Raw genomic sequence first — 14,184 nt, 5'->3', positions numbered from 1 at the left:
TCAGAGTCCGTTGTGTAGCCCTCCAGGGCCATGTGGTATGCAGCTCCCTCCTGCTCCGGTGCCACTGCTCCTCCGCCTGATGATGCTAATCCACACAAGAACAGGGAGACCACAAAAAGGGGGGGGAGAAAGAAGAAAGACATGTTGAGTGCATGCAATGCCGCTACCGTTGGTGGACACTACAGACACAGAAGCCCCCTGCACTACGCCGCACACTTGGAGTTCCCTATTCAATGCTAGGGACATGGGTTACAAGGCTATGCCCAATTGCTGAACACATGGATGTCACAGGAGCCTGACTAGGTGTAGGTGGCACTGTACACAGGTGGGGTAGGGTGCCTCAGGGCCTGCCTTAAGAAGGGTCCTTACCTACTAAACTCCCCCTGGCCTAGGGGAACCCACAGCCCACCTCCCCCCCAGACACCTACAATGCGTGCTGAATCAGCAGAATGAGAGTGTACTCACCCCCTTGTGTCTGCTGTGATGCCCTCAAGCGCCCATCCAAGTCCCGATACGCCACCGCCAGGATCCTGAACATCAGGGGGGTCATGGTGCGACGGGCACCCCTCCGACGTTGGGAGGTCATCCCCAGCTGGGCCTCCGCCGTTTTCTTGCTCCAGCAGCGAATGTCCTCCCATCTTTTCTGGCAGTGGGTGCTCCGTCTGTGGTAGACCCCCAGGGTCCAGACTTCCTTGGCGATGGCACGCCAAATGTCCTTCTTCTGGTGGGCGCTGACCTACAGGAATAGTACAGGGGAAAAAGATAAGTTATTACCATCCGCACCGCACCGCATCCCTACCCTTGCCATGACGCACATGCACTCACCGTCGTTTCATGCACGCCTCATTCACCCCCCCCTATCTTTCATCCACACCACTCCACACAGGCATTGCCCATACAGCATGCTCACAGTGTACTTACCTGTTTGTCTGGAGGACCGTAGAGTAGAGTGTACTGGGGGAGGACCACATCCATGAGTTTCTCCAATTCCTCCGTGCTGAAGGCAGGGGCCCTTTCCCCAGACACACGAGCCATTGTCTCTTCCAGACTGAGGTCACAGCAGCACTTGCAGTGTAGGTCTTCTCCTGTCGAAGATCAGGTATCAAGTGATTGATCAGAGAGAAAATGGCGGTCACGTCCTCAGTGGTGCGTACCGTCACCGCTGGCGTATATCGTCATTGGCTCTGGGACCCATAGGGTCCAATGGTAACCAATGCAGGATTGCGTCGTGGTCTTCAACCGCCTACCGAGACGGTGTACAACACCAGCACAGTTACCTCATATCCCCTTGTCCCACATTACAGGTCAGGCAGCCGCCATTTCAGGGGGCCACATGGCATTAATTTTAAATGCGTCACACATATCTAGACCTCGGCAGGTCTTGGGCTCAATTCCCTTGGACCAGATAATTCTCGCCTCAGTGCCTAATCTAATTAATGAGTCCCACTCTGCAACTCTGGGAAATAGCTTGCTTAATCTCCACAACGGACCCAACAGCGCTTGGATGCCTGGCTTCACCCTGGGGGTGCCCAGGAGTGGGCACCTCACAGGGAAAAGCCTGGAAGGGTTCCATAGCGGTATGAGTACAGCGCCTTGAGTCCCTAACGGGTGAGTAGTGCGCTATACAAGTGCAAAGTTTACAGTTTACCTCCAAGGGGCAAATATGAAAGAAAAAGAAAGGGGTCTGTTTTGGACCGCCGCAGCACCAGGGATCACCTCCTCACTGGGGCTACATGCAGAATTGGTGGGGGGCCTTGTGGCCCCCCTCGAGGAGCCACAGATGGCCCTGGGGGACCCCCACTCCCCATGGGCAGCTCCTGCTATGACCCAGGCTACTTACCCCGGGATGTAGCTGTTTGTTTTTGCTTGGTGGGAGCTTTGAGAGCTCTCACCGAGCAAAAGCAAACAAAATCTACTTTCTGCAAGGCTTTCTGTTAAACAGCTCTCCCTTGCAGAAAGTGGAGTTTTAATCTGTCTTCCCTGCATGCAAATACACATGCAGGGAAGACAGATGAAAACAATGCTTCCACATGCAGGGAGTTGCTATTTAAAGGAGATCCTTGGTTGTGGGAGCAATGCTGGCTCCCACAGGATGAGGGGAACTACCTAGGACTGAGGGGGCCTTCAGGCTCCCACCACTGTCCTGGCATGATGGCTAAGGTCACAAAGCCTTTCATTGAAAGGTGAGGATTCTAGTCCAGGTGTGTCAGTGGTCTTTCCCATGCTTTGATTTCTTTTAAACTTTAAAAGTATAAGGTTCATACTGTAAGGTGATCTCACTATTTTAAATTGATAAATTCATTTTTCTTTTCAATTTGTTCAGAAATATCTCATTCTAAGTATATCGTCCATCAAAGCCTAAAACCTCTGTACCTCTCGTCACTCCCTTTCTCTCCCTTTCAATTCTTTTTCCATCTCTTTCACCTACTCACAGACCCACTCAGACTCTTATGCACCCACTCACAGACCCACTGATACTCATGCACCCACTCACAGCCCCACAGAGACTCTCATGCACATAATCACAGACCCACTCAGACACTCATCCACTCACAGACCCACTCAGACTCTCGTGAATCCATTCACAGTCCCAATGAAATCCTCATGCACCCATGCCCAGACCCACTCAGAAACTGACACACCCACTAAGATACTGATGCACCTACTCTCACTCCCAGACACTCTCACACCCATTGTCACCCTCAGATACAACTTTCACACCTATTCTCACACCCAGAGAGACAGGCCATGGCCAATTCCTGCCGAGCACAGCCTAAGGGTTGTATATAGCGTGGGGTTGGGTGGTTAGCATGGTTTGCCAGGTTTGATTAAGGTATAAAAATTATTTTACATTAAAAAACATAGAAATTCAATGAAAAAACAAAGGTTAGAGGGACGTTATAGCTAGGGAATAGAATTTTAAAAAGACATAGAAATTCACTTAAAAGACCTAAAGCTACAGGGACGTTATATTTAGGCTCACATTTTAAACAAACCAAACCATAGAAATTCACCTGTTATAGTTAGAGTTATCTACAGTAACTATAGCTCTTGCCCTAGGGTAACTATAACTCGTGCCCCAAGTACAGTACCTTTGAAAAAATAGTAGAAAACAGGCCTGAGTACAGAGTCGGGGAGCGAGGCGTCGCTAGATCTGATGTGGTGTCGATTTCAGTGCTACAGGGCAGAGGAGCAGTGGCGTCGCACAGCGGCGTCGGGTCCTTACTGCAGAGCGGAGGAGGTGAGGCGGTATCAGTTGCGAGGTGTCGGTCCCTTGGTACGAAACTCGGTGAAGTCACGATGCTGCGGGATCACCTCACGGGGTCGTGATCACATCACAGGGTCACAGGTGCCGCAACGGAGTCAGGTGTCACGAACGTTGGTGCTACGACACTCCGATCTCAGCAAAGTCGTGTGGGATCAGCAGTGATATGAGGCCTGCGAGGTCTTCATGCTTCTGTGAGGTCCATGGCTTCAGGTGCAGGCGGTGTCATGGGTTCCGTGCAGCGGCGTCCTTAGCAAAGTCGCACGGCATCATTTCACAGGATTTTACCAGAAATTCACTTCCAGGGGCCCAGGAACTGGAATGGCACCCTCTGACAACTAGAGTCCACAGCATGCAGACTCAAAACTGGATGGTGAAGCCTTTGCTGTCCCTGAGGCTTCAAAACAGGAGGCAAGCTCTACTCCAAGCCCTTGGAGATACCTCTCAAGCAGGAATGCACAACAGAGTCCAGTCTCTGTCCCCTTTCACAGGCAGAAGTAGCAACTGCAGGATAGCCCAACAAAGTACAGTTACAGGCAGGGGTAGCACTTCTCCTCAACTCTCCCGCTCTTCTCTGTGGCACAGGTTCCTCTTGATTCCAGAAGTGATCTTAAAGTCTGGGGTTTTGGGTCCAATACTTATACCAGTTTCTGACTTTGAAGGAGGAAAACTTCAAAAGAAAGTCTCTGTTGTTTACAAGATCCTGCCTTTCCCGGGTCATGCCCCAAACACACACCAGGGGATTGGAGAATGCATTGTGTGAGGGCAAGCTCAGCCCTTTCACCTGTGAGTGATCACTCTTCCCTCCACTCTAGCACAGATGGCTCATCAGGATATGCAGGCTACACACCAGCACCCTTTGTGTCACATTGTGTCCTTGCTGAAGTGTTGGCAGCCAATCAGATATCACCTCTAGACAATTGGAACAGAGGATCTGCGGCTCTAGATATCTATATTTATTTTTCCTTTAATATCTAAAAAAATACAGAATGATATATATAAAAACACCTAGTGGCGATCGTACCTAGTTTCTATGTAAAAAGCAGTTTTTTACTTGCTTATATCTTTGGCGCCACTTGACGAATCTTTGCCAAACTTTTCCCAAAAAAATGCTGGTTCCGTTTTCAGCTGCCTGTAAAGTTGTGGGGTGATCCATCGAGCATGGTCCAACCCCCCCCCCCGCCGCGGCGGCGAAAAGGTGTTTATTTTTTTATTTTTACGACCCCCACAGCTCCGTATGAAGGTCACAGATCTTCGCACTGAGCTACGGGGGTCCGAGTCCAACTTGACTCATTCCCTTTTTTTTCCTTTAAATAAAAAAATATATACTTTTTGAAATATATTAAATATACTTTTTTGTTAAATCCATTCTAAGTATATGAGATATTAAAGCCTAAAAATCTCTCTCACTTCCTTTCTCTTCTTCTGTCTCTCTCTCAATCAATTTCTCCCACTTATACACCCACTTAAACACTTACGCACCAACTCACAGACCCACTCAGAAACTCATGAACCCACTCACAGACCACTGACTCCCTCATGTAGCCACTCACAGGCCGGTGCATACACTGACACACCCACCAAAACACTGGTGTAGGCACTCAAACACCCAGACACACAACCTAACAGCCACACTCACCCCCAGATACACCCTCTCACACCTATTCTCACACCCAGAGAAGGTGCAGCTAATGCCAGCTGCGTATGGCGCAAGGGCTGTGCACAGCGTGTGTTTGGGTGGTTAGGGGGTGTTGACCACAGGGTCTGGCTGCAGGCCAGGCCTTACAGGCAAGCTCCCCTGTGCATGGGTGAAAGACGTGCCCGGTTGGGTGTTCATAGGGGGTTGGTCTCAGGGCCTGGGCAACCTCGGCCGTGTGTGGCAGTGGTTAGATTAAGGTATAGTAATTAAAATTAGTATGTGTTAAAAAAACATAGAAATTCACTGCCAAAGGTTACAGGGTCGTTATAGTTAGGAAACAGAATTTTAAAAAAAACATAGAAATTCACTTAAAAAACAAAGGTTACAGCCCTCGCCATGCACTGCTAATTAACCCTACAAAGAAGGGCACTCATGACATCTTTAATAACATCATTTACAATATCAATGTAATTCTTGCAGTAAAATGTTTGATTAAAAAACTGTGCATGGCAAGGGCGTGAGTTACAGTTACCTTAGGACATGAGTTATAGTTACTTGAGGTAATTCTAGCTATCACTGGTGAATTTCTATGGTTTTGTACATTTAAAATGTGAACCTAACTATAACTTCCCTGTAACCTTTGTTTTTTAAGTGAAAAAAAAAAAAAAATATATATATATATACATATATATATATATATATATATATATATATATATATATCTATGAACACACATTGGCCTCACTACTGAGAGCTCTCCCAAGGATTACAGATATAAGTAGTAGATTGGGGAAGAGCGAGTCCGCTTAGACCTCTCTCTGTTCATAGAAGAGTGTGGCAAGAGAGTGGTCCCTCCATTGACACTTCTTCCTAGGGTGACAATTGTGCATACTAGCCTGTGGGTAGAAACTGGGCTGTCAGCTGACACCTCTCCCCAGGGTGACCAGTGTGCATAGTAGGGTGTGTGGAGAGAATGGCCTCTCTCCTGACATCTCCCCCCAGGAAAACAGGAGGGGTCAGTAGTGTGTAAAGAGGCACTGCCCTCTCCACTGAAACCTCTATCCGTGGTGACAGATGCACTTTGTAGGGTGTGGGGAGGGACACGCCTCTCCACTGAGACCTTTACCAATCATCAAATGCTTATGCAGTAGGGTGTGGAGAGAGACTGACAACTCTACTGAGACCTATCCCTGTGGTGAAAGTCATAGTATGGTGTGGGGAGACACTAGCACCTCTGGTGACATCCCTCCCCAAGGTGACTGGTGTGCAAAGTAGGATGTAGGGATGGACTGGCTTTGCCAAGAAGACCTCTTAACAAGGTTATCTGCATATGCAGAAGGGTGTGGTGAGAGAGTGCCCGCTCTGCTCAGTTCTCTTCCCAAGGTGACAGGTGTGAATAATAGGCTCGGATGAACAAATACCATCTCCAGTAAGGCTGCTTCCTACTCTGACAGATGTGCATAGTAGAGTGTATTCAGAGATCCCCTACTCTCTTCTACTTTACACAACCCTGTAAGATGTACAAGTATTTTTGAAACTTAATATCTCAAAATCTAATAAAGAGATTTTGTTCAGCAGTTTTTGTGCCCCTCCGCTTAAATAAGTCTATGGAAAATGCATGGGGAACTTTGCTTTTGGGACTCCCCTTTTTCTCAGTCTCCATTTGATGCATCATCCTGAAGCTTTTCCAGGAAACACCATAAGTTTTTCTTCTTTTAAACGTGCATGAAGATTTGTCAAATGGCAATAAAGTGAAAGCAAACCAAAAATACGTCTTGTCTATGGAAAAGCTGACCTAACTATAACTTCCCAGTGTTGACCACTACTGGGTAATACCGAGGTTTGGGCAACTCCAAATCTCAAATACGAAAAGAGGTGAAGAAAGAAATGCAGAGTAGGAAGTACTAGTGACTTAGGATGCAGGGTGAAAGTTTATAAGGTTGAGCATAAAGTGCTGGGAATGAAGGTAGGCCATCTCAATTTTTCATGGATGATCTACCCTCCCATTTTCACAGAGTATAGTAGATTCATATATGGAATGGATTCACTTTCAGATGTTTAAAATGATTTTCACTCTTACCGAACCTGCAATGATAATATAAACATCTTCAACAACCATAAATGAGGAAACCTAATATTTTCCAAATTGAAACATACATGGAGATTGGGTTTGCCAAATCGCATCTTGACCAGTTGTGTAGTGTGATGATCTACGTGCGGGCAGACGCGAGATGCTTTTTAGATGTAATACACATACCACTCCAGTTTAAATATCTGCTGCACGATCCTTCAGAGGCAGAGCAATAATGTATTTTGCAGACTGATGAGAGCACATTTTATTGCCCATTATGATTTAATAACTAACTTTATGGTTACAATATGTGTACTTTATCACATTGCAGATGCTGTTTTCTGATGTAATATTTTATGAACACTTATAACAGTATAATGGATCATTATCAGCATGCCAGCAAAGCAAACATATAGTTTTTCTTCAGAAGAGGCACTGTAACTTATAAATATGAGTTTTCAGTCAATATTGTCATCCAAATAAAAAGTGTTGCTGGTAAATTGACCATGAGATGCTGTTTTATGTAGTTAAAGAAATCAGTAGTATATATGCTGTATGCTTAGGTATAAAAAATGGACAATATCCATAAAAACTGAAAAGTAATAAAAATGCAATTTTTATCTAACATTGAGTGTTATGGAAAGTGGAAAAGGTGAATTATACATCTATTTATAACACGTAATGTGATACTGTCTAGATACTTTTTACTGAGATTTAGGCACAGAGTAAAAATCAATTTGTTCTCTGACCATAGTTATTCCAACAACCTACTCATGCATGTAAACATCGAAGAAAAAGGGTTCTTATTTGCATGTATATATGTTTTCATATGTAGATGGCAGCTGGGACGGATGCTCCATACTGCCACCCACCTGACTTCCGCAATCTCCTTCTGAGCACGCCAGGGGTCATGTTAGGGGCATCTACAGCAGCCTAGCTTGGGCTGCGGTAGTGCACAGCAGTGATAGTGCGGCATCCCCCAGGCGTGGCAGTGTTTCTCTCCAAGCCGCTGCTGGAACCTCGCATGATGCTGCAATCCGGCAGAACATGACACAGGGTGGGGTGTGTCACTGAATAGAGGTGCAGCAGTGGACACAAGTGATCAAGTTGATTTGGGGCCCTGTGCTGTAATTGCTGATGCTCAGTGTGTGGGGCCATCCTCTTCCTAATAGGAAATCTCAGCACCTTTTTAAGTATGCAGGAGGAACAGATTGGAAAGCCCACGCTCTCTGATTATATTCTCCTTAGCACTAGAACCACTGGTAGGACTATTTCTGCTTTGGGGCCCACAATGGGGAATACTGAACGGAGCCTCCTAGGAGGCAATCTTGCTTTATGCAGATGACACTCTAATTTATCTACATGACATCTGTGGAGACTTGCCCCAAGTGATGTAGGTGCTGGATGACTTTGGAAGGCCACCCCCCCATGTAAAACTGGACTAAATCCTTTCTTTTCCCCTTGCTGAAACTCTCTGAGTTGGAGCAGGAGGGATCGCGATACTCAGGGCTCCTCTGGTGAAATGAGGCCTTTCACTATTTTAAGGTGAATGTCAATCCCTCAATCAGAGTAGAATCTGATTGAGAGTAACCTGGGTATGGCCATGTTGGCCTTACATTGCTCTCTGACATTCTGGAACTTCTTACTACTCTCCCAGAGTCTCAATCGCAATTATGCTGATACTGTCCCAGCTGCTTTATCAAGTCTCAGCCCTATCTTTCCTCCTGCCCAATGCTTCTTTTGAGTATTAATCACGCTAGTTTCTGACTTGATATGGTGTGCGGGATGGAAAAGAGTGGCTTTGCACAAGTTATTTGGCCCAATAGGGAAAAGAGTACTGGGGGGCTCCTCATTATGAGCTGTATCACGTGACCACACAGCTGCAGTGGCACATGCATTGGCTGTTGACGTCTGCCATTCCCAAGCGTTCATTCGTTGTCTGGGACATGGGTGGTTCGTGCCATTCTGGACTGCTTCATTTACCTGTGGTGGGATGTCCTGAAGGTGGGGCACGTTGCCAAGGTGGCCCAACTCTGCTGGGGCAAGTATGTGATTCTGCAGTGTGGTCCAGTGGTGTATGTTCTTAATGTGCCACAGAGTGCGCCATCACAGTACTGTCCCCTAGACAAAGGCATATATTTTTGCAGTGGGTGACCTCTATGAACATACACTTCTGATGTCCTTCTAGGACCTCAGAAAGCACTACAACATTCATGAGGGCCAGTTCTTAACCTACAATGCCATGGCATCAGCCATTGGGCCCATGTGGGGCCCTTAGCATACCAAATCCACCTCTTCTCCACCATTACAATTATTACATGAGTCCGGTATGGGGAAGCACGCAGTTACACTGCTATACAACACGTGTTGGAATATCGCAACCAGAACCTCCATGCCTTGAGAGATAAGTGGGCTCTGTCTACCGGACAGGCCCATTGGACAGGCAATGGTCCTGTGTGTTGAAATGGATCCAGGGTGTCCCTAGGAATTCCCCCAAAAAATACACCGGTGCATCTATGTGCAACAGACATATTTTACTCCTCTGCGACTTCATCACATCTTTCTAGGAATAACCCCCTGATAACCCTGCTTAGAGGCAGACTTTTACCATATTGTGCAGGTGTGCCCGGCGGTTGAGAGTTATTGGAAGGAAGAAATCTAGATACTGACTGACATTATGGCCCGACCCTTACAGTTACACTCACAACACTACCTCCTGGGTTTGACGGCTAGTACACAAATGAATAAATATGGTACTAAGTTCACTGATATGTCATTCTTTCTCCTCAATTTCTGCATAGCAACGACCTGGAAGTCTGTTGTGGCACCCTCACTATCACTCTGGCTGAAACATCTTAATAAAAGGGCCTCCACTATGACAATAGATTGATGCTTATTTCCCCGCACCAAGGAGCGGTGCCTCCATTGGATGCGTTAGACACATATCACTGCAGTCTGTTTGTGAGGACTGAAGAAAGACTACCCTGAAACCGGCTGTCCACTGATTGTTGCTTCTTGATGTGCTGTGAGATCCTCGCTGGAGGCATACTTCCGACGACTGAACATACATCACTTGTTAACATGATCGTGCCTTCACCCTCACTGTCCCTCCCACACACCAACTAATGGAACACTTGCCCGCCATGCGGTAACCGCCATATGGCCGCTCTGCGGTCAAAAGACCGCTGGGGCCATTTCAACTTTCCTGCTGGGCCGGCGGGCGCTAGCCAAGTTAGCACCCGCCGGCCCAGCGGGAAAGGGGCCTGCAACACTGAAGCCAGCTCCGAATGGAGCCGGCGGTGTTGCAGGTGTGCGACGGGTGCAGTAGCACCCGTCGCGCTTTTCACTGTCTGCTAGGCAGACAGTGAAAAGCAGGCTGGGGCCCTGTTAGGGGGCCCCTGCACTGCCCATGCCATTGGCATGGGCAGTGCAGGGGCCCCCAGGGTCCCCAGGACACCCGTTCCCGCCATCCTGTTCCTGGTGGTAAAAACCCAGGAAGCACCGCCAGCCTGTAGGCGGTGCTTCCGTCATCCGCGACCCTGGTGGTTTTTACCGCCAGGGTCGGAATGACCCCCTTAGTCCTCTCTCCTTTTCAGGACTTGATCCAGGGTCGGAATGACCCCCTTAGTCCTCTCTCCTTTTCAGGACTTGATGTGAGGCTTCTCCTCCAACCCCCACTCAGTAGTTGAGACACAGAGATAAGGCTTGATGTATTTTTAAATGAGTGGTAACATATGTAGTGGGTAGATGTGGTCACAGACTGGGGCCAACAAAATGCAACTGAGAGAAATAAAATGGAGGTCACAGATCTGGAAGCTTGAACAACATTTTTACATTTAATGAACCAAATCTTGGGGTGGGAGAGGTAAAACCATTGCATGAGGGAAACAATGAGCCCAGTATAATGTACAGGGGAATACATGGTACATATTTCTCATGTTATTAGTTTCAAATAGATCCCAAATAATGCTTCACTGCCAGGAGAAGAATCACAAGTTGTACTAGCTGAGCTTTGTAACACAATGAAAACATTTATGCACGATACCTGTCAGTAGTTACACTGGCCCCATAATAGAAAATTTTGTGGAAACCATTAGTTTGTGCTGACTGGCCGCTGTATGATATTGACAAGGACACAGAAGTTGCATACGCCGACAGTGCAGCCATCTCAAATGATGCAATTTCAGGATATAAGTGGGCTTTACTCTGCAATGGGAGTGGGCTTGATAGACTTTAGAACTTATAAAGTACCTAGTCGTACTCAATCCAAGTTTTCCTGGCACAGGAATGAGATGTACAACCATAGCCACACTAATGGAGCAATAGTCTGCAATTAGAAGGAGCCTGGATTCCATTGGTGCTGAACAAATTTGGAACCCTCACTTTCCCATACTAAAGCCTACTTGGTGGTCGTCTCTGTCTTTGACATCTGTCTGCCTGGCCCTGGACATTCCTCATGCAACTGATTTCCTTTAGATAGCATGTGTTTTTTGACAGTGCCTGCAGATTTGGTATAACAGAATGAGTTCAGGGACAGCATTGAATACACTGTGGTCTTTGTGCGGATGTCACATATTTTCTTTTAATTCGGGTCCCTGAGTCATGCTTTATTTAGCATTTGAGGATATTGGGCCAATATTAAAAATTATAAAACTGAAGTTAAGCAGGCGTGCCTCCAGTTCTACTACTTCCAGTTTGTTCCACTGATCGATCTGTGACGCCTTCTAAATTCTGTCTTATCACTCTTATCTAATCAGCTGTACCATCAGCACTAATTCCTCTCCCGAATTTTGTAAAACTCTCTTGCTCAGTTTTCATCAATGAAATCCAGCTAATTCAAGATATATTCAGCCCTATGTATTTGAAATGGATGTTAATTTTAACCATCTCATTGAAGTCTGACCCTACTTTCGTAAGTATACCCCTTTTAGCTCAATCAATATTGAAAATTAACCGGGTGATCTTCTTCACATCTAAAACCCTGCCTGTTCTACATACCAGGTAATGTCAAAGGTCCATATTTATGATTGGAGTAGCATCACACTTGCACCATGTGACATGGTGCATTCAAGACATAACACCAAAATGCAATTTCTGAAGCCATGTAAGGCCACCTTGCATGGCCGGAGGGGGTTTATAGATCTGGAGTAATGTAATACAGCGCAAATGGCTGCATTGCATTACTCTGCCCTTGAGAGGCATTCCATGGGTGTTATGTGGGTGTTCTTATGCAACATCCATAGATTTTGACGTACTCCCAGATTTACCAAATGTGGTAGACCTGCGAACGTGCCAAAATGCTACGCTTTCCTGGGTTAGGAGAAACAAGGAGAAATATCTTTATCCCTTGAGTATGCCTCAGGGGATTATTGTTTTGCAGGAAGGTGCCACTTTCTGACAGTTGGTAAACAAATTAGGGCTCACATTTTATCAAGATCTCAAATTTGTCCCACACGTTTCAAGGTTTCAACCTGCTGATTTATTTTCTGTAGGCTGGGTAGAAAACTTTACAGTTTCTTCTGGCACAGGGTCACTTTTTGAAATACCCATCTGCAGTTGACTCTCACATCAACAACTGCAAGGAACTCTCTCCACGCTTTGTAATTCATCAACTTCAACTTGTTACTGCATCTCTCTTGTCACACTTCAGTCACCTCTCATTTCAGGAGACCAGACTTGCTCCCAATTAGGAAGATTACAATTCTGAGGAGTCTACACATTTACCACAAAGTCTTAGTTAACAAAGGGCCTGAATGCATGCAGTCCATTAGGAACAGCTGAATAAGTTATGTGTGATTTGGCAAAAAAAGAACTTCATAGAACTGGGTTCTTGGCTAATCATTGTGTAGCTGAATCAAAAATGATGATTTTTCAAATGTATTCTTTCAAATTAACAGCCAGAGGGAAAGGAAGAGAACCACAAGGAGGCCACTGACCAGGAAGGGCCTTGGGCAGGGAAGAGAATAATGTATTCTGTCTGGTAGAATCTTCTGTTTTAATTGTGGTCATCTGGGGAATTGGAAATTAGATTTCCCAAACCAATCCCAGGGCACCCTTGAGTTTCCCACTAAGTTTAACTTTTTTTTTCACCGTAACCCAATAAATATATCACACAGCACCTGATCTCCTCATCATAGCTCCCAAGAGTGTTTCTGATGCTTGAATATGTAAACTGCACAGATCCATATTTTATAAGTATGAGTTACTGAGTTTCCCTTGAGGATCCTCTATTGAACATGAGACACACTCCTTTAAGTTAACTGTTAAGCCTGTAAAGTGAGGTGATACATGCCTTTCCCCAACTGGTATCTAGGTGGGATGTCCCTTGAGAAACAGAAGAGGTGCTCTCACTTGAAACCTTTATTTATATATTCCCTCTGAAGTTGAAACTTATGGGCCCTCAAGAGGCTGATAGAAATCAAAGTAAACAGAACTTAATTACTGCAGAGTATCCAGCGCCAGGTAAACATCCAATGAAAGTGAACTGCAGTGCAACAGTTTAATATAAAGTGTCTATAGTCTAAAATATTGACCAACATAGTGGACACAGTTGCTGAGGATTCTATGCTTAAACCTGACACAAAGAAACCTGTGAAATATTTTAACTTTAGGTCTGTCATCTTATATATTTTAGACTGTAGACGAATTTTCACATTAAATACAGGTTTCAATTCAATCTATTACAATGTTGTTATAGCTGCACTTATGGTTTGGAAAGGCTTCATATTTAATCTACATATAAGCATTATTATTCCATTTAATTCACTTTCAGTATAGCAGCATAGTGTAGCAATAGATTGAAATATAACTACTTTCGCAGGTTTTGTCAAGGATTTCCAATCCCTTTCTAACATTGACCTGCCTGCTTCACAATGGTGTATGAACTGAGGGCCTATCACCTGACGACAGCACTGGTTCACATAAATGTTATCACATATTATTTAGAGTACAACTTACATGATTAACATATAGTTTATCCTTGAGTGTGTCCAGTCAAACATTTGATGAAATATGTGTGGGAGCAGTGCAAGTGCTTCACTGTTTCTAGGTTGTGGTCCACATATGTGGTCAATGCGCGGTGTACACACTTGCCTCTCACACAGCCATACTTGGCCATACTCACTATTAAAATGTCAATTTCTGTGTTGTGACCTAACAAAATATTCCCTTTTTCCAATTAATTTTAATGAACTGTTCGCTTTGAACATG

Source organism: Pleurodeles waltl, chromosome 12 (assembly GCF_031143425.1).
Source record: "Pleurodeles waltl isolate 20211129_DDA chromosome 12, aPleWal1.hap1.20221129, whole genome shotgun sequence".
Classification (NCBI taxonomy): Eukaryota; Metazoa; Chordata; class Amphibia; order Caudata; family Salamandridae; genus Pleurodeles; species Pleurodeles waltl.
The sequence above is the reverse complement of the archived record's forward strand: the minus strand, read 5'-3'. Positions refer to the sequence as shown.